The 26,317-nt window shown below is 39.6% G+C and overlaps 1 protein-coding gene across 2 annotated transcripts in view; it reads right to left on the bottom strand.

The window, feature by feature from the left end:
• Positions 1-26,317, bottom strand: part of fnbp1l (formin binding protein 1-like) — a 181,889-nt gene that overhangs the window by 135,494 nt on the left and 20,078 nt on the right. The gene's annotated exons all lie outside the window — the stretch shown is intronic.

Below are 26,317 nucleotides of genomic sequence, written 5' to 3'. Positions count from 1 at the left end.
TAGCAATTAGTAAATCAAATTTTCAACTTGAAATATTAGCATTGTTTTGCTTTCCACATATGCCGCTTAACATGCATGCTTCCAGCACCGTTTTCTTATTTCAGACTTCCAGCTACAAGGGCTTTTTAAAAATATTTTCATTCAGTCGTAAATCTATAGTTGCCAGGGCTGGGGAGACAGTGGTTCACAACTAAATAAGTCTTTAATTTATGATATAGGCAATATTTTTACAGCATCCTTTTACTGTATAACTAAAAAGTCAACTTATAACAAGAATAGCAACAATTTTACTATCTGTAAATGGTGAAACCCAAAGAATAAAAAGGAAATATCAGGTATCCCATGAGATCAATAAAGCATCTAATGAACCCATAACCTGTTTTACCTACACAATGCTGAAAAAGGAAGCACATGTATCCAAAAGCTTCCTTTTATTGCTACAACAGACCTTAATTGTGAAAAGACTAAAAGTAATTCCCAGTGGATAGACAATCAAACTACAAATATCATTAATTTGGACTGTCAAGCAATGATTCTACCAGTATATCACATCTACTACCCAGTTATTGCCTCTAATCCAAAAGAGTTTGACATTGTCCTTTAATGCTCAAAGAGGAAGCAAGTGCACTTCACATATATTTACATTTTACAAGCAATGTAATATCTGGGCAAAATTCATGCCATTTCTCATTAAAAAAAAAGTACACCAAACAGCACAAGGAGAAAAGCTGGAAGAAACAACCAAGCAAACTCTTGAGGGATAAGTAGTAAAGGAATGGTGGAGGTATATACAGAAAATAAAAAAAGATAGCCAATCAGAAATAGAGTCAAATGGAGGATATAAATCTGCACATACCATTTACTATACAATAACATGAATGCATTGCTGTATTAGTACTTCTTGTCATTCATCATTTCAAAACTTTTTTTTAAAAATCTTCATTTCACAATATAGAAGACAGGAAAATGCCACACCTTAATAACAAGTCTACCCAAGCTACAACTCATTTTTGTGTTGTAGAGTGCAGGAGCTAGACAATTAATGTTTAATAGTATTTAGATATGTTGCAATGCTATTTTCACAATGATGTTTAATTTCTGATACTTTGCTAAGTTGAGTATGTACCAAGATAAACAATACATTTCTAAAGGCATTGCTGAGTCTAGAATATCATCAACTTGATTTCATTTAAGAATGTTCACTTTAAAACTGACAGAAAATAAAAAGATACTTGAAATATATAGCTTCAAATAAAATGTATAACTGGTTACTAATGAGACTCATCTTCCCCTCCAATCTGACCATTAGAGCTAATATTCTCTGTGAATATAAAGCTTTGTTTCAACATCCAAGTTCATGAACCTCATTCTGCAATAAACAAAACTATTTCATTAGGCTGTTTGACAGTACATTCATCACAATAAAGAAACAGACACTAGACTTTGTGTTTGACCACTGGCAGAATTTTAATATTAAATAAGCTTCACCCTCAAGCTGTTGCATCTACAACTACGACAACAGAAATAATGTTCATGACAGAGCATTCATTCTCTCTGAGGCTACCATGAGAGGCTAAAATATGAATCTGCTAAAACTTGCTGGACCCACTGGTCTCAAGATGGTTTTGTATAAACTGGAGGTTTGTCAGCTCACATCACAGACTGAGGCAGCATTTAATTGCCCATCCTGAATCACGTGATTCATTAGCCAATATAGGAAATGGAGAACAAGTTCCTCTCCAAAAGGACCGCTTTAATATCATTTTTTTAAAATTTCAAATGAAATGATAAAATGTCATTTTACATCTCTACTTTTTCAGCTTCTAGGGACACCTCTATGGTAATTAATAGATTTATATATCTATTTGACATCTTGGATGCAAAAATATAAAAGCAAATAAAATCATAAAGTTTCATCTCACTACTATACATTGCAAATGGTCATATCATGTTACTTTAAACCACAGTAAAGAACTAGCCTAAAACATTAACATCTGTACTTCTCATAAAATTTTCTACAGAAATTGAAGATTTTTATATTTCAGCTGCTAGAGAAGCAAATAAACATTTCAGCCCCTTAATTCATTGCACCACAAGGATCTTAATAACCGAATTTTTTTTTTTATCTTGGTGACTTTTAAATCAGATGTTGTAGCCGTGTGCTACACACAGCGCTAGAATAACCACACGGAGTCGGTGAGTTGGAGTTGCGATAAAGAGATTTATTCAAACTTCGCGGCCTGCTTTAAAGCCTTCCTGTTCCCACCCTCCCTGGGGCAGGACTGCTGTGGGGAATGCATATTCCCAGACCCTTTCCGCGCACGGGATTTTCCCCCTGCTGGTGAAGATGGCCTGGCGCCCTTTTTGGGGCCGGCCCTCTGCCTGCCCGCGCTGTTTCGTGAGCCGGTTCATGGGTGCTAGAAAATGGGTCGCCACAATGTTACAGTTACTTGCCTCACAACATTGAATGTAAATACTTGCCTGATATTTACAAAAAAAAGTACAAGGGGATTTAAATAATTCCAAATCTCATTTATGCAAGGAAAAGTGGTTCCAGAACATGAATTCACACTTATTACAATTGATAGTATTTGTATACCGTAGAAAATATTGGACAAATGTGCACTATGTGTAGTCAATAATATCCTTTCTAACATACATTAAAATCTCTTTACAAGAAAAAGTACAAATCAACACTGGGAATTTTTATTTAATGTCTTGACAAAGCATTCACTAAATTTCACTATTTCCACTGTAGTATTTAAATCTGAAATTACGACAGCAAGCAGAAATTCAATACCTTGCTACATAGTTTTAAAGCACTAAACTGTCTAAAATATACCACACGCATATTAAACAGATTTAACACCAGCTACATATGGGAATATTAGCCAAGGTAACAAAGCATTGAGTACAATAAAATGCATACATCACATTAGGAGCATACAAATGATATCCCAGCTAATCCACAATCTTCATACAAATTAACAGTCTTTCTTTTTAAGCAAAATTGTAGTTCCAGTTCAACTACACAAACATTTTCACAGTCATTTCTATCAACAGTTCTCATACAAACACCCTATATAATTTATTACATCTTCCTGTTATCAAGAGAACTTTGAACAATGAAGCTTACTGCTACCATTGAAAATATTTATGACAGGTGAATCATACTACTAAGCACATTTTATATAAAAATAGAAAATACTACTCAGCAGGTCAGGTGGCATCTCTGAAGAGAGAATCAAAATTAATTAAGCATCTCTCTTCCTGAAGGTTTTAATTGATGTTCAACATGGTACTTTGGGGCTAATTTTCTAACTCCATTGGGATTGAATGTGATTTCTGATATTAAGTGATGGAATAGACTGTAGAAACAAAAGAAAAATTCTATTTTCCCCTCAGAAATCTGTGGTATTTTATGGACACTTGAAAGTATGTCAAATTGCTTTCTTCCCCAGTTATCAGCACGGTAGCACAACGGTTAACACATCATTTCACAACACCAGAGACCACCAATTAAAGTTCAATTCTCGCTGCTCTCTGCAAGGATTTTGTACACCCTATCCTCGTTATGTGTCTTCAGACAATGTGGATTCACAGTTATGCATTGAACCTATTTCTACCAACTTCTCCTTATATGCATCCAAAACTCACAGTTATGCGAGACTGTTGGGACGAGAAGCACCGCTTTCCCGCCAATACAAGTCACATGCGCACGCCTCACAGTCTCACTCCCACCAGTTTCGCATTGGCTTTGGCAGCATGTGGATGTGCGATCTTGCGCACTTAAAACTTTTGTTGTTATTACCTACGGTGCACTGATTTTGTTGTTGAAATATTTAACTATGCCTCCTAAGCGTCCTATGTCAAGTCCTCGGCCATCAGTCAAGCGGCAGTGAACCTCTTTAACACTTGAAAAAATGTTGTAAATTATAAACAGGGCCACATCAGGTGAAGGTAACACAGCTCTGGGATGCTACTTCGGCCTGGGTGAGTCCACAATCAGAAACAAAGAAAAATGCTGAGAAAATAAAAAGTGCAGTGATTGATTCATCACAAGTGTCTTCAAAGATTGTTACCAAAGTGCACAACCCGATTATGACAAAAATGGAGAAAATGTTGAGTTTGTACATTGAGTATGAAACAAAGAAAAAAAACAACACTCAGTTCCAATCATCTTCGTGTGAAAGCTTTGGAAATTTACGGTTGCCTTTGTTCAGAGGCTAGTGAGAAAGTGTCAAGTGATATTGTTAGCTTTAATGCAAGTAGGGGATGGTTTTCTAAGTTTGTTGATCATCACAGGCTTCACAACTTAGCTGTGCATGGTGAGCAAGCTAGTGCTGACCACAAAGCTGCTGAACACTACCCTTTGCAGTTGCGGGCTATGATAGCTGAGTTAGGCATCACACCAAAGTAGGTGTTTAATGTAGACGAGACCGGACTTTTTTGGAAGCGTATGCTGAAACGCACTTACATAAGTAAGGATGAAAAGACTGCATCAGGTTTCAAGGCCGTAAAGGATAGGTTGACTCTGCTTATGTGTTCCAATGCCGAAGGTGAAGATGAAGATGAAGACTCTCTTTGTTTACCATTCACTAACCCCCCCCAACCCCCCTCCCCGTTTAACTCAAGACTGAAGGTGATAACAATGAAGAAGAAGAAAGTGTCGAGTTGCAGGTGAAGGATTTTACAGTGAAGCAACAGGTAGAATTTTTTTTAAGGCTGCAGAACACTTGGCACAAATGGCGATGGACATGGACCCAAGTTTAGAATGGAGTCAGCATTTCAGTCGTTCCCTGCAGTCAATCCTTCTTCCCTACAAACTTTCTTCAAACCGGTGTCGTCATCTGCTGCTGGCAGTTCTGAGAGTTCTGTGAGTCTTCCTTCACCCCTTTCTGTCCTTGACGATCCTGACGACCCACAACCATCCACCTCATCCATGTAAAGCTGCCTGACACCACTGCACAACCACTCACCTCCCGAAGCCAAAACACCTGCCACTGTTGGTGAGTACTGTACACCCTATGTTAACTTTCTATGATTTATTACATTGAATATTACAAATTGACAAAATATAATACAAATGTTGCCTTGTGGTACTGCTTTTGTGTCGTATTGGTATGAAAATGTGAATAAATTACAGATAAAACATATTTAGGAAGCCCTCCAGAACGCATCCCTATTTTCTCCATTTAAATAATTATTTACATTATGCGTCAACTGCGAGGAACGTATCCCCCGCATATAACGAGGACAGGGTGTATGTTCTCTCTGTGACTGCCTGTATTTCCTCCGGGTGCTTCAGCTTCCTCCCACATTCCAACGGTTCGGGTTTGAGAGTTGTGGTATGCCATGTTGGCGCCAGCAGTGTGGTGACACTTGCGTTGTTTGTGTCAAATCAAATCAGTGAGCATTGTGCTGGGCAGATCACATTCCATTATGTTTCAATGTATACGTGACAAATAAAGCTAATCTTTAGAATCTCTCTTTTCCATTTCTCTCCTGCACTTCCAAGAATACTTGCAGGTTTAGGAGGAAGAATTAAAAAAAACATCTTCACTACGCAACAACATAAGTAGTTTGGGCATACGCAGGAAAAAAACAATTATGTCCCTAAAGTTCAGGAGTCCCCATCCTTTTTTTATGCCATATACCCCTAACATTAACCAAGGGGTCTGTAGGTAATGATCAATTAAAAGTTTTCTGGTTGAACATTTTCAACTAATTTTGAAATTATTACTTCACTTCCACCTTAACCAACTAAGATTATTACAGTCCCCTGAAGGAACTAAGCAGAATTTATAAATTTGTGTTCAGCAACATAGAAGTAAGATCCATAAACCAAACAATAAGATCTAAAAATCCTAATTTTCCTGCCACTGTTCATTCCACATTATAGATCCGTAAGTTTCTCACAGTACCAAATGCCATTTAAAAATCTTAACCTTTCCACCATTCTGCAACACAGACACATGATTTATTTGTACAACACATGATAAGTATATCAATAGTTATGTTATATGCAAACAGCTAGTGGGCCACATTGAAGATAACACTCATTCCACAAAGAATAATGGAGGTAAAACATTACACGATTCTTCACTGTGAAAATATTTGCATATATTGTTCTGGGATTAAAAAGTAAAGAATAAAGCAAATGCTGTATTTTCAGCAACTACAATACCTGTGTACTTGGTTACCTATTAAGTGACACACAAAATGCTGAAGGAACTCAGCAGGTCAGGCAGCATCTATGGAACTGAATAAACAGTAGACATTTCAGACCAAGACCCTTCTTCAGGACGAAAGGAAGGGGGAAGGTGCCAAAATAAAAAGGTCGGGGGATTGGGGGTAGAGCGAAAGGTGACAGATGAAACCAAGTGGGTGGGGCTAGAGAAGGAGGAATCTGATAGGGGAGGAGAGTGGACCATGGGAGAAAAATGAAGAAGGGGGAGCACTGGGGAAGGTAATAGGCAGGTGAGAAGAGGCAAGAGTGGGAAGGGAAAAGGGAAAAAAAAATTACCAGAAGGAGAAATCAAATGTCCATGCCATCAGGTTGGAGGCTACCTAGATTGAATACAAGGTGTTGGCCCTCCACCTGAGGGTGGCCTCATCATGACAAAAAGCCATGCCCAACATGGCAGAGCAGGAATGGTTTAAATCAATGCACATTTACAGCAAGTAAGAATCCACATCCAAAAAGAATCAAAAGAATGTAATAAATGGCTCGGTATCAATATATATTAAAACAACTTTAACATGCATAGAAGCATAAAATGAAGATATCTCTACATGAAGTTTTAAACAAAAATAGAAAAACGCCTGAAGTTTTCCACAAGTCAAGCAGTCTCTAAGATATAGAGTCAAAGTGAACAATTCCGATCAAAGCAGCATCAGAAATGGAAAAGTGAGAAAATAAGTGTTTCAAGTTTCAGGCAGAGTTTGACCTATTAAATGTTTCCAGCATTTTCTTTTGTGCTCCACAGAAACTTTGTTTCTAACAGCTTTCCAGGGTGCCCGGAAATTGTAAACTTATTTATTGCTCTTCCATGATGTGCAGCCAATTCCCAGTATGCTTGTTTCCAGTATTTTTCCATGTGTAATGCCAAGTAGGAGATTTTTGCAGTTTGTTTTTAAACCAATGGAAATCATTGTTGAAGCAGAAAATGCTAGAAATATTCAGCAGGTCAGACAGCATTTGTGGAGAAAAAGCAAGTTAACATTTTAGACAGATGACCTTTCAGAAGACACGAGATCACATATGCTGGATTTAGGATAACAATCTGCTGGAGGAACTTAGCAGAATTTGTGAGAGGGCCAACGAATTACTGATGTTTCAGGTTAAAACCTTGCATCAGGACTGAGAATGGAGAGGGAGCTGGTCAAGAGGAGAGATTGGGTGGATGGTAAGGCAGGGGCCTGTTGTGGACCAAGAATGGGTAAAGAATGACTGGCAGATGGAGTCAGGTAGGAGAAGAGAAGGGTTTAGAATTGAGATTCTTGGCGGATGGTATTAAATGGAGGAAGACAAAAAAAAATACAGAAGGGGAGAGTGAAGATCTAAAAAGCTGGTTGATAACCAAGAACAAAAGGCCTGCTAGTGTAGTTAGAAGATGAGGAGAGGGTGAGAACAGGTGAGTAAAATGTGTGGGTAGTAGGTAGACGGAGCCAGGATAGAGACAACCATTGGCAAAGGTGGGAGGGGTTACAGATAGTTGATAAAAATAGAACAGAATCAGAAAGAGAGGACATGGTGAAAATGCACACCAGTGGGGAGGGTTACTTGAAATAAAAACGTTCTTGTTCAGCTCACAGTCACATGGAATATGAGGTGTTGTTCCTAATTTGTGTGTGGCAGTGAGCGAAAGCCAAGGACAGACAAGTCGGGATGGGAATAGAACAGCGAATTGAAATACATGCATCTGGGAACTCGGGATAGCGAGTACAGGTATCCTGCAAATAGGTCACCTACTCTGCACTTGGACTCACCGATGTATGACTTTTGCTGCCTCCTCTATGTGAAGTTGCAGGAGGTTCACGTGAATCTCTGCCTCACTTGGAAGGACCATTTAAGGCTCTGGATAGTGCCAAGGGAGGAAGTACAAAAACAAGTGTTGCATCTCATGCAGTTGCAGAAGTCTGGGAGGGTGGATGGGAGGGATGAGCAGACTGAGTCATCATGGAGAGAGTGGTCTGTGAAAAAGGAAGAAAAAGGTGGGGAAATCATGTGGCTAGTGGTGGGATCATGTTGTGACTAGTTAAAAAAAAAGACAAAGGATGATGTGCTAGTTGTAGAGGGTCGTAAAGTGAAAGGTGAGGGCTAGGGGAACTTTGTTCTATTAGAATGGAAGTGGGAGGGCAGAAGTCAGAGAAGCAGAGGGAGTGTGAGAGAAGACACCATCAACCACAGTAGAAGGAAAGCCACGCTTCCCAAAAAATAAAAACATTTCAGGTGTCCAGGTATGGAAAACCTCATCTTAAAAACAGATGCAGCAGACATGAGAAATTGGGCGAAGGGATTACATAATTACAAAAGATGGGATGGGATGGGGTGGAATCTAAGTAGCCATGGGGAAACTGTGAGCTTATAGTAAATATCAGTAGTTTATTTCATGAGATGGAAACAGATCTGAATAGGGAGAGAAGTGGTCTGAGTGAATTTAAGAGCAGGGTGTACATTAGTAACATAGGTGATAAAATTGATGAGATCTGCAAGTATGGGGGAAGCAGTAAAATTCAGTTTTAAATATTATGGAGAAAGTTGGGTTATGGTATGAGAAGGTTTGAAACAGGGACTATTCCACATTGCCAATAAGAAGACAGGCGTAACTAGGGCCCCATGTGCAAGCCCATAGCTAAAACTTTGATTTGTAGAAGGTGAGAGCAGTCAAAAGAGACGTTATTCAGGGTAAGAGTGAATTCAGTAATGCAGTTGGAACAGATCAGATTGTTGCAAAAACAAAGCGTTTCAAAACCTTCCTGATGGGGTTGTAGGTGAATAAAGACTGGACAATCATTCCAAAGACAAGACAGTGTGGGCTGAGGAATGGCAAGCTGTCAAAGTGGAAGGCATGCAGAGCACTTCAAATGAACATAGAACACTACAATGCAATACTGGCCCTTTGGCCCACAATGTTATGCTGACCTATATAAACCTACACCACAATCTAACCTATCCCTCTTATAAGCCCATTACTCTCCATTTTCCTTATGTCCATGTGTCTATGTAAGAGTTTTTTTTAATAGGTCCCAATTATTTCAGCCTCTGCTACTGCCCCTGGCAGTGCATTCAAGGTACCCACCACTCTGGAGAAAACACCTGCTATTGATATCCCCCTAAACATTCCTCCACTCACGTTACACAAATGCCCTCTGGTACCACTGTTACCACCCAGGAAAAAAAGGTGTTGCTATCCATTCTATCCATGCCTCTCAATCTTATACACCACTATCTCCTTTTCTCCAAAGATAAAAGCCCTAGCTCACTCACCCCTTCCCAAGATATGCTCTCTCATCTAGGCAGCATCCTGGTACATTTCCTCTGCACCTTCACTAAAACTCCAATATCCTTCCTATAGTGATTATATTACAACTGAATAAAGGCGTGACCAAAACTGATCAGAAAGAACAGGAAAAGGGAAGTCAGGAAGATTTTTTTAGGTATAAGTAGATGTTTTGTGGAACAAGAGCAAGTAGAAACAATTGTCATACCAGGACAATCATTTTTGTAGGTCTTGGATAGAAGATGGAAGTAGGAAGGACTAAGTGAAAACACAATCAGGTTGGAGGCTATGGAGGGGTGGTCTCTTATGTGGTGAGATCTATGGTAATACAGGAGACCGTGACCTCATGTTCATTGGTACAGACATGTTGCAGGGTTTGGTAAAGGCGGTCTCCAAAACCTGCCATCTGACCTCTGCAAAGTAGTGGTCAGTCCACCAAACAACAACTGAACTGCCTCGTCCGCATGTTCAAACAGTAGGACGGGATTGGCACAAAGTAAATGGAGTGCTACCCATTCTGGCAAGGTTAGAGTTAGTGAGTGGAATGGAGAAGTCAAAGTGCTTGATTTGACTTGTGAGAGCATCTGGGAGATGAAAAGGCTAGAAGCAACTGCCCTGTCATTAAAACTTGTTTGGACAAATGAATTGGCTCAGCACTTATTCAGTACAAACTAACCTGCCTGATTAGCATGCTGTTCGCAACAAGCATACTGTTCACCCTACCTCCAGTGTACCAAATAAATTACACTACAACTTACCCAAGCTACCCATAAATTGCACCCCATCCCTCAATTACCCTTGCCGTTCAAGATGAACTGAACCCTTCATCCTAATCCAGATGTGCTCCTGAATCCATATCCAATCCATTAGAAAGACCACTCATTTCCATTCCCAAAATATTGCCCATCATTGTTGAAACCTGCCAAGCTGCTGTTACCTCCAGCCCAAACTACTTCAATACAAATTTGTCTGGCAAGCCATGTCTGCTAAGTTTAGTAGCTAAGAAACTTGTACCTCACATCCTAACTTGCATCAATCCCATTGCCATTTGGAATTGAATACTACAGTCCAAGGTCACATAGTTCATGATAAATTGGCTGCTATCGGCCGAGAAGGCAGGATGCATTACAACTAATTACTTGGTTTTCCCTGCTGATTACTAATTAACACACTCTGCTGCAAAATAAATCATTGCATACTTTGAGAGAACAATGACAGTCACAGAGGGAAAAAAAAAGCAGCTGGGTGAAGGAACTCAGTAGGTCAGGCAGTATCTGTGTAGAAAAGAGTAGTTAATATTTTGGGTCAAAACCTTACATCAGCCATGAGTCTTTCCCATAAATACAAAATCATGTGAAAACATAGAAAAATAGAAACATAGAAAACCTACAGCACAATACAGGCCCTTCGGCCCACAAAGTTGTGCCGAACATGTCTCTACCTTAGAGATTACTAGGCTTACCTATAGCCCTCTATTTTTCTAAGCTCCATGTACCTATCCAAAAGTCTCTTCAAAGACCCTACCGTATCCGCCTCCACCATCGTTGCCAGCAGTCCATTCCACACACTCACCACTCTCTGAGTAAGAAAAACTTACCCCTGATATCTCCTCTGTACCTACTCCCCAGCACCTTAAACTTGTGTCCTCTTGTGGCAACCATTTCAGCCCTGGGAAAAAGCCTCTGACTATCCACACGATCAATACCTCTCATCATCTTATACACCTCTATCAGGTCACCTCTCATCCTCTGTCGCTCCAAGGAGAAAAGTCCAAGTTCATTCAACCTATTCTCATAAGGCATGCTCCCCAATCCAGGCAACGTCCTTGTAAGTCTCCTCTGCACCTTTTCTATGGTTTCCACATCCTTCCTGTAGTGAGGCGACCAGAACTGGGCACTCCAAGTGGAGCCTGACCAGGGTCCTATGTAGCTGCAACATTACCTCTCGGCTCCTAAATTCAATTCCACGATTGATGAAGGCCAATACACCATACACCTTCTTAACCACAGAGTCAACTTGCGCAGTTGCTCTGAGCGTCCTATGGACTCGGACCCCAAGATCCCTCTGATCCTCCACACTGCCAAGAGTCTTACCATTAATACTATACTCTGCCATCATATTTGACCTACCAAAATAAACCACTTCACACTTATCTGGGTGAAAAGACTTATAAAATCTAGTCATGAGAGAGGGAAGAGGAACCAAAAAAAAAAAAAGAGAAGTCCTTGGGAAAATAACAGCTTCTCAAGTAAATGGACAATCTGGTCAATCTCTAGATAAAGCTTCACTCTAAAGAAACCTGTAGTGTTCAGTTTGCTTGGTTTTCAAACCACAATGGATTAGAGCATAGTGAAGGCTACTGCAAAATAATCCTAAACTCAATTGCTTATTTTGGTTTCTCCCCGACACAATATAGTCAGAATTACTCGGGATACTGCCAACATTCATAGTAAAGTTCAGTCTAACTGAATGACAGAAAAGTCCAGTTCAACCCCACAGATTTGAGCAGCAGAGTCTGGTCACATTAGGATTTCTCCATCATGCTAATGAAGATAGATTCTAAATACATCTGACAGCTCAAAACTGGTCCTAGCATCACCGTGGACCATAAGCAGAGCCACGTAATTAGTAATGCATCCTGTTTTATTATCTGTATTCTTACAGCCTGACATTCTCTTGATTTTATCATGAGAATCAAGATTACCTCCAGTTGAAGGAGTTTAAGAATCTAGTTGTTAATGATGGTAGACAATTAAATAGATTAAGGAGACAGAGCCTATATGAGAATGCTGAATCTAGTTGTTAATGATGGTAGACAATTAAATAGATTAAGGAGACAGAGCCTATATGAGAATGCTGAATCTAGTTGTTAATGATGGTAGACAATTAAATAGATTAAGGAGACAGAGCCTATATGAGAATGCTGAAGCAAAGCTGAACTATTCACAAACCTGTTTGTGAGAAACTTCAAGTCAATAATCTCTACATCAGTTTCCATTCAAGATCCTCACCACCATAATAGACAGTTCTAAGTCAGTTCAATTCAATTGCCATCCTGAAGACTTGCGTTCGTCTCAAATTAATCAGATTTATAATCAAAATGATCGACTGATACTTGATCATGCAGGGATTAATCAAACCTTTTTTGATTTTTATTCTTCCTTATATCAATCAGAGTCCTCTCGAGACTCTAAATATATGAATGATTTTTTAGATAACCTAGAATTCCCTGAGATTTCACTGGATATGTCTTCTATGCTAGATACTCCCATTACTACTGATGAGATTAAGAATGTTATTTCCTCCATGAACCTGGGGAAAGCTCCTGGCCCTGATGGGTTTACCGCAGAATTTTATAAATGTTTTGCATCTTCATTAATCCCGTGGTTCTGTAGGGTTTTCGAGGCTTCATTAAAACTGGGTAAACTTCCCGAATCTTTCAATAGAGCGTCAATCTCTCTAATATTAAAGAAGGATAAAGATCCTGCTCAATGTGCATCTTATAGACCAATATCTTTATTAAACGTTGATTCTAAAATTTTTTCTAAATTATTAGCAAACAGATTAGAAAAAGTACTTCCTTTTATTATTTCGGAAGACCAAACAGGTTTTATTAAAGGTCGTTACTCTTTCTATAACATACGTACACTGTTAAATATTGTTTATACCCCCTCACAAAATGTTCCTGAGTGTGTTATCTCTTTAGATGCTGAGAAAGCTTTTGATAGAGTAGAATGGCCTTACTTATTTAAGGTGCTTGAAATGTTTAATTTTAGCTCGAAATTTATATCCTGGATTAAACTGTTATATCATTCTCCTGTAGCCTCGGTCCGTACTAACTCTTTAAGCTCACCTTTTTTCCCTCTTTTTCGAGGTACTCGACAAGGCTGTCCTCTTAGTCCTTTATTATTTGATATTGCATTAGAACCTCTTGCAATTGCCATTCGAGAATCTCCAAATATTACTGGGATAACTCGGGGCTTAAAGTCCCATAAAATATCACTCTATGCTGATGACTTACTTTTATATATTTCTAATCCTCAAAAATCCATCCCTGCTGTTTTAGATTTATTAGCACAATTTAGTCTTTTTTCAGGTTATAAATTAAATCTTAGTAAGAGTGAACTTTTCCCGATTAATAAACAACTTCCCTTATATCACAACTTTCCATTTAAATTGATTAATAATTATTTTTCATATCTTGGGATTAAAATTACTTGTAAACACAAAGATTTATTTAAGATTAATTTTTTACCCTTAATTCACCATATTACTCAACTTTCATCTAAATGGTTTCCATTATATTTAACTTTGATTGGTCGTATTAATGCAGTTAAGATGTTTTTTCTGCCAAAATTTCTATATATATTTCAGGCATTACCAATTTTTGTTCCAAAATCTTTTTTTGATAAAGTTGACTCAAAAATTTCTTCATTTATTTGGCAAAATAAAAACCTGAGACTGGGTAAAATACATTTACAGAAAGCTAAGAGTTTAGCATTACCTAACTTTAGATTCTATTATTGGGCAATTAATATTCAACATATGAAATTTTGGTTACTTGACCAGGATATACTATCCATTCCTAAATGGATAGTATTGGAATTACAATCTGCTCAGGGCTATACACTTGGCTCTATTTTAGGTTCCTCTCTTCCTTTTGATTTGAAATGCCTCAAACAGGTCTCTAACCCGATAGTTAAATATACCTTACGTATTTGGTTTCAATTCAGAAAATTTTTTGATCTTAACCAATTTGGGCTAGCGATTCCTATGTTAGATAACATATTTTTTCCTCCCTCTTTCACGGATCGTGCTTTTCAAATTTGGAAGACTAAGGGTATTTCATGGTTTTTGGATTTATTTTTAGATGGTTCCCTTATGTCTTTTGAACAATTATCTAATAAATATAATTTATCAAGAATACATTTTTTTTTAGATATCTACAAGTTAGAAATTTCCTAAGTACTATACTTTCTTCCTTTCCAATGCTTCCTCCTACATATATTTTAGATACTATAATTAACCTTAATCTATGTCAGAAAGGTGCATCGGCTATGATTTATAATATTATTATGAAACTTAGGAAAGCTCCATTTGATAAGATTAGGGTAGATTGGGAACAGGAATTGGGCTCTATCATTTCCGTGGATGACTGGGGGCAGATTTTACAATTAGTCAATACTTCCTCTATCTGTGCTAAACATTCCCTAATTCAATTTAAAGTTGTTCATAGAGCACATATGTCCAAAGATAAATTAGCTCGTTTTTAGTCTCATATTAATCCTTTTTGTGATAGATGTCCGGGGCAGATAGCCTCTTTAACTCATATGTTTTGGTCTTGTCCTACTCTGGAAACTTTTTGGAGAGACATTTTTAATATTATCTCAAAGGTATTGAATATAGATATCTCTCCTCACCCTATTACTGCTATCTTTGGATTATCTAAAATTTCCAGTAATCTTTCTCCTTCAGCCTGTAGAATGATTACATTTCTTACTTTAATGGCGAAAAGATGTATCTTACAACATTGGAAAGAGCTTAATGCTCCATCTGCCTTTTTTTGGTTTTCTCAGACGATATTGTGCTTGAATTTGGAGAAAATTAGAAGCAATCTTTATGATTCCTCATTTAAATTTGAACAGACCTGGAGATCTTTTATTCAATATTTTCATTTAATGTAATTTTTTTCTTCCCCTTTTTGCTCCATATTTATATTCCCTTCTTGTTTTTTTTCTACTGTTTTTAATGGAGGTCGGGTTTGAGGACGTGATTTTAAGTCTTTTAACTCTACTTGTTTCCAAGTTAGCCCATTACTTTGCTTTTAGTTTAGTTGCACGGTGGTTTTTTTTGGGGGGGGGGGTTTCTGTTTTCTATTGATATATATATATAAAAATTAGTATACTATTATGTTACCTTATTATTTTATGTTTAAATTACATTGTTTGTATCATTTCCTTTCTGTTTTAATATCTCCTGTAATTTTATTATATTCTAACAGTGTATTAGTGCCTATATGGCTTACCTTTTGTATACTTATCAATAAAAAGATTTAAAAAGAAAGAAAGAAAGACTTGCGTTCCAGAATGAGTTGCACCTCTGACTAGGCTGTTGATTCCACCCAAAAACATGCCCATTTAATCAGAAAGTCCTGCTCACAACAGAAAAAAAAATAGCAGGATAAATCCATTCAGTTAATAAATGTCTAATGTAACCTCAGTCAGTGATGGAAAACAACTGTTGACATCATCAAGTAACATTTATTCACCAATACCTAGTTTGGAACATGCTAGGGCAACTCAGCTTCAAACCTCACACCCCAGGTCCAAACAAAAAAGACTGATATCAAAGCAACATTTGACCCAATGTGGCATCAAGGAGCTCTGGTACGATCAATGATCTACATGCATCATCACACTAGATAGTTCAGAGTGTTGTAGGTCAATTATGCCAGCTCCCACCTCCACAATCAAAATTCTGGTGGTCATCACTGACCTGAAAATTAACTACGTAAGCCACATAAATACCATGCTTACAAGAGCAGGTTAGACTCCAAATACACCTCCACAAATGACTTACATCCTACAGTCTGAAGCCTTTCCACCATCTAAAGGCACAAGAGCTGGATAGAATACTCTCCACTTGCCTTGATGAGTGCAGCTCCAACAAATCAAGCAGCTTGACACCAAGAGAGAGGATAGGCTGGGTATGCTTTCCTTGGAGCAGAAGGCCAGAGGACCTGATATAAACACAAAATTCTGAGGAGCATAGACAGGGCAGATATTAAGAAACTTTTCTCATGGCAGAATTGTTTAGGACAATTGGGTATAGATTTAAGGTGAAGTGTATGAGATTTAGAGTGAATCCAAGAAAGAAATTTTTACCTTACCCAGATGGTTGTTGAACTTTGGAGCACTACCTGAGAAGGTGAAGGAAGCAGGCACTCTCACAATACTTAACCATCTGGATAAGCTGTTGAAATATGAAGGCATAGCATGCTATAGACCAAGTGGTGATAAATGCATTCATCGCTATATGGACACAGTGGAATAAAGGGCATGTTTCTATGTAATATTGTTCTGTCTTTTAGGACAAGATAACCTATTGGACTGCGGCCCCATCCATTACCCTAACAATCCATTCTCTCCACCTTCAATATGTCACACCAAGATTAAAATGCACAACAATTACTCACGAAGGCTACGGCAACTCAAAAGTCCATGAGCTTCATCAACAAGAACTGGCATCTTCTTGCATCCACTTACAGGTTCCTCTAAAGACTGCTCACCATCCTGACATGAAAATATATGACTGCGAATAAATTCACCACAAGAATAACTTCAATTCAAGGTGTCTAATCTCAGTCTTTCAACGATCTTTAGGGATGGGAAATAAATGTTTGCACGCATTGCCTACATCTAGGAAATGAATGAATAATTTACTTATTGAGATACAGATAACTCCCGATTTAACCCTAGCCTAAACATGGGACAATTTACAATGATTGATAAGAGGCAGTGAGCAGAAATAAAAGTGGCTGCCAGTGACTAGTGGTGTTCTATAGACGTTGGTGTTGGGACCACTTCTTTTTATGCTGTATATCAATGATTTAGATGATGGAATAGATGGCTTTGTTGCCAAGTTTGCCGATGACACGAAGGTTGAGGAGGGGCAGGTAGTGTTGAGGAAACAGGTAGGCTGCTGAAGACTTAGACAGATTAGGAGAATGGGCAGGAAAGTGGCAAATGAAATACAATGTTGGAAAATGCACTGTCATGCATTTTGGTAAAAGAAATAAATGTGCAGACTATTTTCTAAAAGGGGAGAAAATCCAAAAATCTGAGATGTAAAGGGACTTGGAAGTCCTTGTGCAGAACACCCTAAAGGTTAACTTGCAGGTTGAGTTGGTGATAAGGAAGGCAAATGCAATGTTAGCATTCATTTCAAGAGGTTTAGAATACAAGAGCAGGGATGAGATGCAGAGGCATTACAAGGTACTGGTGAGTCCTCACCTTGAGCATTGTCAAGTTTTGGGCCCCTCATCTTAGAAAGGATGTGCTGGCATTGGAGAGGATCCAGAGGAGGTTCACAAGGATGATTCCAGGAATGAAAGGGGTTTCATACAAGGAACATCTGATGGTTCTGGGCCTGTACTCGCTGGAATTCAGAAGGATTGGGGGGGCGGGGGGGAATCTCACTGAAACCTTTCAAATGTTGAAATGCTAGACAGCGCAAATGTGGAAAGGATGTTTCCCATGGTGGGAGAGTCTAGGACAAGAGGGCACAGCCTCAGGATAGAGGGGTGTCAGAGATGCAAAGAAATTTCTTTCGCCAGAGGGTGGTGAATTTGTTACTACAGACAGCCATGGAGGCTAGGTTATTAGGTGTATTTAAGGTGGAGATTGATAGGTTCTTGATTGGCCACGGCATCAAAAGTTATGGAGAAAAAGCCAGGGAGTGGGGCTGAGGAGGGAGAAAAGAAAAAGGATCAGCCAATTGAATGGCGGAGCAGACTCGATGGGCCAAATGGCCTAATTCTACTCCAATGCCCTATTGTCTTATGGTCTAATTCAGAGGTCCTTAACTTTTTTTGCACTGTGGACCGGTTTAATATTGACAATATTCTTGTGAACCAGCCGACCTGGGGGGGGGGGGGGGGGGGTAGGGTTGCCAACTTTCTCACTGTGTTTATCCCAAGAAAGACTACCATGAAGCCTTGCGCGGGCACCTGTATACACATGCATGACGTGCGCATGCATGTACGTGCCAATATTTTTCTACAAATTGTTTTTGGTGATTCTGTTCAGTGAAACTACACTGTACATATATTATTTCTACTTTATATAGGCTGTGTACTTATATCATTCCTACTTTTACCATATGTTAGTGTTATTTTAGGTTTTATGTGTTATTTGGTATGATTTTTTGGGTCTGGGAACGCTCAAAATTTTTTCCCATATAAATTAATGGTAATTGCTTCTGCGCTTTACGCCATTTCAGCATGAAAGATTTCATAGGAACGCTCTACCTTAGCAGGGGAAATACGGGACAAGGGCAGTCCCGTATGGGACAAACCAATTTAGCCCAATATACAGGATGTCCAGGCTAATACAAGCCAACCCTGGGGGGGGGGGTGGGGGGAGGAAGAGGTGGTGTTAATCATGACCAGAATATAGGTGATAAATCAACTATAAGTCACTTATAAGTGGCTAATACACTCAATTTCGTTTCTAAAAGAGTTTATCTAATGAATTTAATATTAAACACACAGTGCATATTTTCCTCGCATGAATATAGCCAATTATCAGTCACTTATAAGTCAATAGCATAACATTTTAAGTAACATTTGGATATTAAACATACAGCACATATTTTCCTTGTATGAACATATAAAATCATTGCAACACATCAATATTGGTGAATCAGTGGGAGCCCTGGGCTTGTTTCCCTGCAACAAGACGGTCCCATGGAGGGGTGATGGGAGACAGCGATACTCGAAGGGGGTTCCTTGTGTCCAGTCTATTCCGCAATTTAGTTTTCGTTGCATTCATTGCAGAAAACCCCGCTTCGCAGAGATATGTTGGAAATGGAAGCAACGTTTTTAGTGCTTTCGTGGCTATCTCAGGATATTCAGCCTTGACTTTGATCCAGAATGCCGGCAGAGATGTTATGTCAAACATACTTTTCAACCCGTCATCAATTACAAGCTCGAGGAGTTGATGATCTTCCCGCGCTGACATGGATGACGCGTGCGTAATGACCTCGCATGTATTCAAGTTCAACAGTGCATGACAGGGAATGAGGAAAAGTGCAGCTGACTCATATCGTTTCATACCGCCAAATCATATTGTTTCCTCGCAGCCCAGCAGCACATGCTTTGCGGCCCGGTGGTTGGGGACCACTGGTCTAATTAACCTACCCACTGGTATGCCTTGGGAATGTAGGTGGGAAACTGGAGGAACTGAAGGAAATTCACAAGGTCACAGGGAGAATGTACAAACTCCTTACAGATAGCGATGGGAATTGAACCTACGTCTCTAATACTGTAAAGTATTATGCTAACTACTACGCTTCCACACTGCCCCTAATATTATGCTAGCAGAATTCCCTCTCTAACCTACACTACTCAGACATGGCATTTTCGCAAGACCCTCTTTCAGTTAATGGGGATTCATAGCCTCGAGAAAAAGCAAAGTATTTTTAATTATTATATGCAATTGTCAGCAATTTTAATGTTTTAATGATTGAAATTGCATCCACTTTAAACAGCTGAATATTGGGTGGCATTTAAAAACTGAATTTTAAAGGAGACAAAAGCTTAATAATAGCATTACCTTTTATCAGGAGCAATCCAAGAGTAGGGCCTCAAGACTACATGGAAGGATTAGGTATAACAGAGACAGACATCCCACCCTGCAAAAACTCATTTCAGGGAGGTAGCACCACAACCCCCTGTTACATACTTCATGGATATCTTGTGACTGTCTTATAAGGATGATGTAATGATCTTGCAGAGGTCACATGATGTAATTTTCTTGCCGATGTGAGGTCACGTGATGACCTGTTCTCACCAGGTATATAAGAGTACCTGGTGATGCAGTTAGTTTCCAGTTAGATCGTCAGCCAGATACTCCGCTACACTGAGTATTAGTCTCATGACGCAGTATAGTTTTAAGAAGGAGTTTTGCTTTCTATTGTAAGGTACAGAAATGTTGGGCCAGCAGTTTCACCAATAGATGCCAGATTTGTTGATCATCTTTTCAGTAGTATTGGAGAGTGAAGACGGGAACCTGAGGGAGTCGTTCGACGGTTTTGGAGACGATTGACCATTACTGAATTCGTTCAAGAGTGGTCTGCATGAGATAACCCCTGCTAAAGTAGAAAAGCTTGTGCAGTATCTAGTTTCCAGAGGAAAAGGTCAGTGCTTTTAAACCATTTTATTTCCGTCATCATGAATCCTGCGAACAAGGCAGCTTCCGGCTGGGATCGGCAGTAACATTGTGTCTTCGAGGAATTCTTCACTTCAGGAAAGTCTCTCCTAATTGACTGTATAAATATCTTGGACTTTCAAGTTTACCATTCTAATAACTGTGTTCCAATTTACTGCTTTAAGGACTGTGTTCGCATTTGCCGCTTTAAGAACTAGTACTGAGTTTGGCGGTTTGTTAAATGGCCGCATAGCAGTTTACTTCCAGTTAAGGTTTACCGTTTTTTTTTAAACTAACTTTGAGCAGAGTTTAATAAATGATTATTTGTTTATAAAACCTGACTCATTTCTGTATTCATTGTTGCCGGTCACGTGACACCCCGCAACCCCATATCATCCCCCCCCACCCACCAGTCGACCTCCAAGGGTGTATGTATACAAGACATTTGATTATGAAAGAACACAACCATTTATTTGATCACATATTGAAACTATTTACTATATTACACACACACACACACACACACACACACACACAGTAGCATGCAAAAGTTTGGGTACTCCTGGTCAAAATTTCTGTTACTGTGAATAGCTAACCGAGTAAAAGATGAACTGATTTCCAAAAGGCATAAAGTTAAAGATGACACATTTCTTTAATATTTTAAGAAAACTTTATTTCCATCTTTTACAGGTTCAAAATAACAAAAAAGGAAAAAGGCCCAAAGCAAAAGTTTGGGCACCCTGCATAGCAGTACTTAGTAACACCCCCCTTGGCAAGTATCACAGTATGTATACGCTTTTTGTAGCCAGCTAAGAGTCTTTCAATTCTTGTTTGGAGGATTTTCCCCCATTTTTCCTCGCAAAAGGCTTCTAGTTCTGTGAGATTCTTGGGCTGTCTTGCATGCACTGCTCTTTTGAGGTCTATCCACAGATTCTCGATGATGTTTAGGTCAGGGGACTGTGAGGGCCATGGCAAAACCTTCAGCTTGTGCCTCTTGAGGTAGTCCATTGTGGATTTTGAGGTCTGTTTAGTTTCATTATCCTGTTGTAGAAGCCATCCTCTTTTCATCTTCGGCTTTTTTACAGACCGTGTGATGTTGCTTCCAGAATCTGCAGGTATTTAATTGTATATATTCTTCCCTCTACCAGTAAATGTTCCCCGTGCCAATGGCTGCAACACAAGCCCAAAGCTTGATCAATCCACCCCCGTGCTTAACAGTTGGAGAGGGGTTCTTTTCATGAAATTCTGCATCCTTTTTTCCTCCAAACATACCTTTCCTAATTGCAGCCAAAAAGTTCTATTCAAAAGGTTCAAAGGAACAGCTAAACAAGCCTGATGCATTTTGGAAACAAGTCCTGTGGACTGATGAAGTTAAAATACAAAATGCTCGCAACAAGTGGCTGTGGCAAAAGAGTACAATAGCAAACGACACTATGATAAGTCACACGGAGAAAAATATGACAAGTACGCAGGACAACTCAGAACGCAAAAGGTAAACGAGCTTGAAGCAGTTCTGAAAAAAAACAACAATCATTATTCACCAAAAGTCAAGAGACTCATGATGGAGCTGTCAAGGCCAGCTATATTATTGCCAACAAAATAGCTGCTGCGTCGAAGCCATACTCAGAGGGGGAATTCATCAAAGCATGCTGATGGCGGCTGAGCTGGTGTGCCCTCAGAAGACACAGGCTTTTGGTAATATCAGCTTGTCAAGAAATACTGTGGCAGAGAGAATCGGGGACCTTGCAGGAAATTTGAACAGTCAACTAAAAGACAAAGTGAAGTCATTTATTGCCTTCTCTATTGCAATTGATGAGAGCACCGACGTGACTGATGTAGCTCAACTGGGAATATTTATTTGTGGAGATGGTGCCCATGACAAACACCACAACGGCGAATGACATTTTCTCCAGCCTCATCAAGGCCTTGAACAGACTGGGTGTTGACTGGAGTCACCCTGTTAGGTGCTGTTGCGAAACTCAGAGAGAAAGTTCAGACAGAGAATCCACAGCAGGAATTCTGGAATTTTCAATGTATTATACACCAAGAGACGTTATGTAGCAGGAGCCTGAAAATGGACAATGTTATGGACGTAGTAATCAAAACGGTTAATTTTATTAGAGCCAAGGGACTCAACCATCGGCAATTTGACACTCTTTTGTCCGAAAGTAATACTGGACACGGCCTACCCTACCACACTGAAGTCCGCTGGTTGAGCAGAGGAGTTGCGCTCAAATGTTTTTTTCAATTACGTGCGGAAATTGGACTATTCATGAACGAGAAAGGGAAGCCAGTGGCAGAGTTGGATGACCCAGACTGGCTTCATGATCGTGCATTTTTGGTGGATATAACAGAGCGCTTAAATCTGCCTAATGTTAACATGCAAGGCCACAACAAACTTGTTACGGAATACTACCACAGCATTCGTGCCTTTCGAATTAAATTAGACCTATGGGAGATGCAACTATCCCAGAACAGCCCAGCTCACTTCCCCTCTTTGCAGTCTGTGCATGTCACTCATGGGAATAATGACAACACGGACAGGTAAAAGGACAAAATATCACGGCTGAAATGTGAGTTTCAGTATCGTTTCCAGTCTTCACTCAGCTCGAGAAGGAATTCTCACTATTTTGCTCGCCGTTTGCTGTCAATGCAGCATCAGATGTGCCGGAGGAACTCCAAATGGAACTAACTGAAATTCAGGTAACTCAGCTTTGAAATATAAATTTGAGACTGTGGGTCTGGACTCATTCTATCAATACCTGGGACCGATGTACCCCAAGATGACAGACTTTGCCTCAAAGATCCTTTGCACGTTCGGGACAACATATCTCTGTGAGCAGGCGTTCTCCACAATGAACATTAACAAATCCAAACTGCACTCACAGCTGACACACAGACATCTAAATGACATTATGAAAATCACAACTGCCCAGAAACTGGTCCCTGATGTTGACAGGCTGGTTAAAGCCAAGAAATGTCACGAGTCTGGAAGCAGCAAATGAAAAATGAGTGACTCTGTTCAATGCACTGCAACATGTAAGCAAAATGCATTATGAAATATTGAAATATTGTGATTCATTCACTTTCTGACTATTCTATTATTGTAAATGTGATCACTTCAATAAAAATTAGAGAATAACCATGTTCATTGCCTGAGTTTGATTGCTGGAAGCAGGCTAATAAAAATTAGGTGCAGTTGTGTAGCCTACATTTACAATTTGTTTTGTTAGGTCTACATTTGTGTCTGCTAATGTTCGATTTCAAATGGTTTATTAATGAAAAGGGTGTGGCTCACAAAAATAGCATCTTTTTTTTCTCTCTCTCATCACAACATTCTTGTAGCCTACGACTATAAGTTAATACCAATCATAAAAATAATGCTTGCTAGGCAATCTTCTTCATAAGAAGCGAAATTCGTAAAGTGAAACACCTTGTAGTTATAGCAGAGACTGAGACACACGAGAACAGATTGAAAAAACGAAGGCAACGAAAGCTGTGGGAGCACGCACTCGTGCACAACTGATCCAGCCCGCATGAAGTCACATTTTGCCCAATCTGGCCCAGGACCTAAAATGAGTTTGACACCCCGATTTACAGACAAAGGAACACAGCAACATACCCTGGATCAATTCCTCCATCAAAAACTATTAGCAACTAATACAAACAACAGGAATTCTGCAGATGCTGGAAATTCAAGCAACACACAAAGTTGCTGGTGAACGCAGCAGTAGGAAGGAAGAGTAACTCTTCCTTCAGTTAGTCCTGACGAAGGGTCTCGGCCTGAAACGCTAACTGTACCTCTTCCTAGAGATGCTGCCTGGCCTGCTGCGTTCACCAGCAACTTTGATGTGTGTTGCTAGCAACTAATACAGTTTTATAGTACTGTAGTAGTATTGGTAGTATTCCAATTTGTTCTGCATATCACTTAAATACATAATTTGTTACTAACTTAAACAATGGGTTTTTTTTTAAAAAAAACTATTTCCATGAAACTTTGACTAATAGGAACAGCTGCTTAATTGGGCCACAATGTACTGGTCCCGATGTGTCCCAATTAACCAGAATCCACTGGACTGCTGAGTTACAATTTACAAATTATCCACCTGGAACTGCAAACACAAGCTGAGGAACTCAGCAGACACAATTGTTCCAAAGGCTAGTTTCAGGCCACTTACCTGTGCTGTCATCAAGAATTTGTACAATGCCAAACTACTCTGTCCATTTCAACTAATCCACCCAATAAATTCTTACCCATGTATTTTTGGGATATCGAATATACTTTTTTGATGCACATCTGGTCAAGGCAGGCAAAACTTTGGTACAACATATGTCCTTACATAAACCAAATCTCTGTTACCACTGAGGAATGCTTTGTACTGCTTTATTAGTATGACAGCTAAAAGGGTTGTGGGGCACGGAGGGAGAGAGAGGTGGTGGTGGTCAAATTGACTGCGACTGTAAACTGTCTCCGAACATGGGCAAGTGCCGAAAGAATCAAAGACAAGTTGATGAGCGTGTGAGAGAATAAATTGCAGGAAAATAAGAGGAGGACTGAGACTGATGAGATTGCTCTGCTCAGAACTTGCATGGACCCTATAGGTGAAATGGTGTCCTTCTGTGTAATAATAAGCAATCTCCTCAGGCTGTACATGATGATGCTGTGGGAAGAGAAAGATCACAGCAGTTTGCAGAAAAATGGACAATACCACAACTAGATACAAATGCTAAAGGTTCGAGCGTTTGATCACTATGCAAGTTCATTGAGTAGAAACCAGAGACAAGGGGTAAAAACAGAAGGATAAGCAATGGAAAACATGGGGGGGTGGGGGGAAGTAACATCTGAAACACAGGAAGACAAATTTGAAATACCATAATGAAAGGTGCATTGGAAATACAGAAAATGGAAGAATAGAATGAATTCATACAGGAAGCAGGGTGGGAGGTAGTGGAATCTATGCAGCTGTGGACATATAGTGTGTATTGATTGCTAGCATATAACTCAAATTGGATAAATAAGTTGAGGAAAACAGTTTGAGGGGTGGTAGGAAGAGTCAAGTAGAGTTACGTGCACTGTACAAAAGGCAAGTAACTAGCAACAAAGGTCATGATGTTTTTTTCAAATTGAAGCCAAGAACAGGAAGTAATATTGATACAGGGACCCATAAAGGAGCGAAACAGAGAATGCTCCACAATTTGCATAAAAGAGACAGGAATAACTTGTCTGGGAAGCAAGTAAAATGGAGGGTTTGCTCAATGCGAGAGCAAGTTCAACCAGGCAGTACAGCAGACATCTCACCTCTCCTGGAAGTTCCAGGAGTCTCCCGCATATTAACAGTGGCTCCCTGATGCCCGCAAATTATATACAAAATCCCAGAAATCAATTTTTTTGAGAGAGGGAGAGGAGGGGAGAGGAGGGGAGAGGAGGGGAGAGGAGGGGAGAGGAGGGGAGAGGAGGGGAGAGGAGGGGAGAGGAGGGGAGAGGAGGGGAGAGGAGGGGAGAGGAGGGGAGAGGAGGGGAGAGAGAGAGAAAATGAATGACAATGACATGGCAGAGTGTTCCAAAAAAGAAAATATAAAATGTACGTCACTCCAGACTACCCTAAAATGTTCCCCTGACTATTAGGGGTCAAAAGTAATGACAGTGTTGCTCGTTGCACTGTTTGCAACAGTGACTTTTCTATGCCCATGGTGGGTTAAGACTGTAAATGACATGTTGAGGTGAGTTTAACAGGTGTCATTCATTCATTAGCATAGCTAACGTTATTTAAACTAGCTGGCTGGCTGCTAAGGAGCTACTCTATTGCAGACATCCCACCTCTCCCGGAAGTCTCCCGCAAATTGATGGTGCTACCTCTCTGAAATGAGTTTTTGCAGGGTGGA

The sequence above is a fragment of the Mobula birostris genome, chromosome 12, assembly GCF_030028105.1.
Source record: "Mobula birostris isolate sMobBir1 chromosome 12, sMobBir1.hap1, whole genome shotgun sequence".
Taxonomy (NCBI): Eukaryota; Metazoa; Chordata; class Chondrichthyes; order Myliobatiformes; family Myliobatidae; genus Mobula; species Mobula birostris.
The sequence above is the reverse complement of the archived record's forward strand: the minus strand, read 5'-3'. Positions and strand labels throughout refer to the sequence as shown.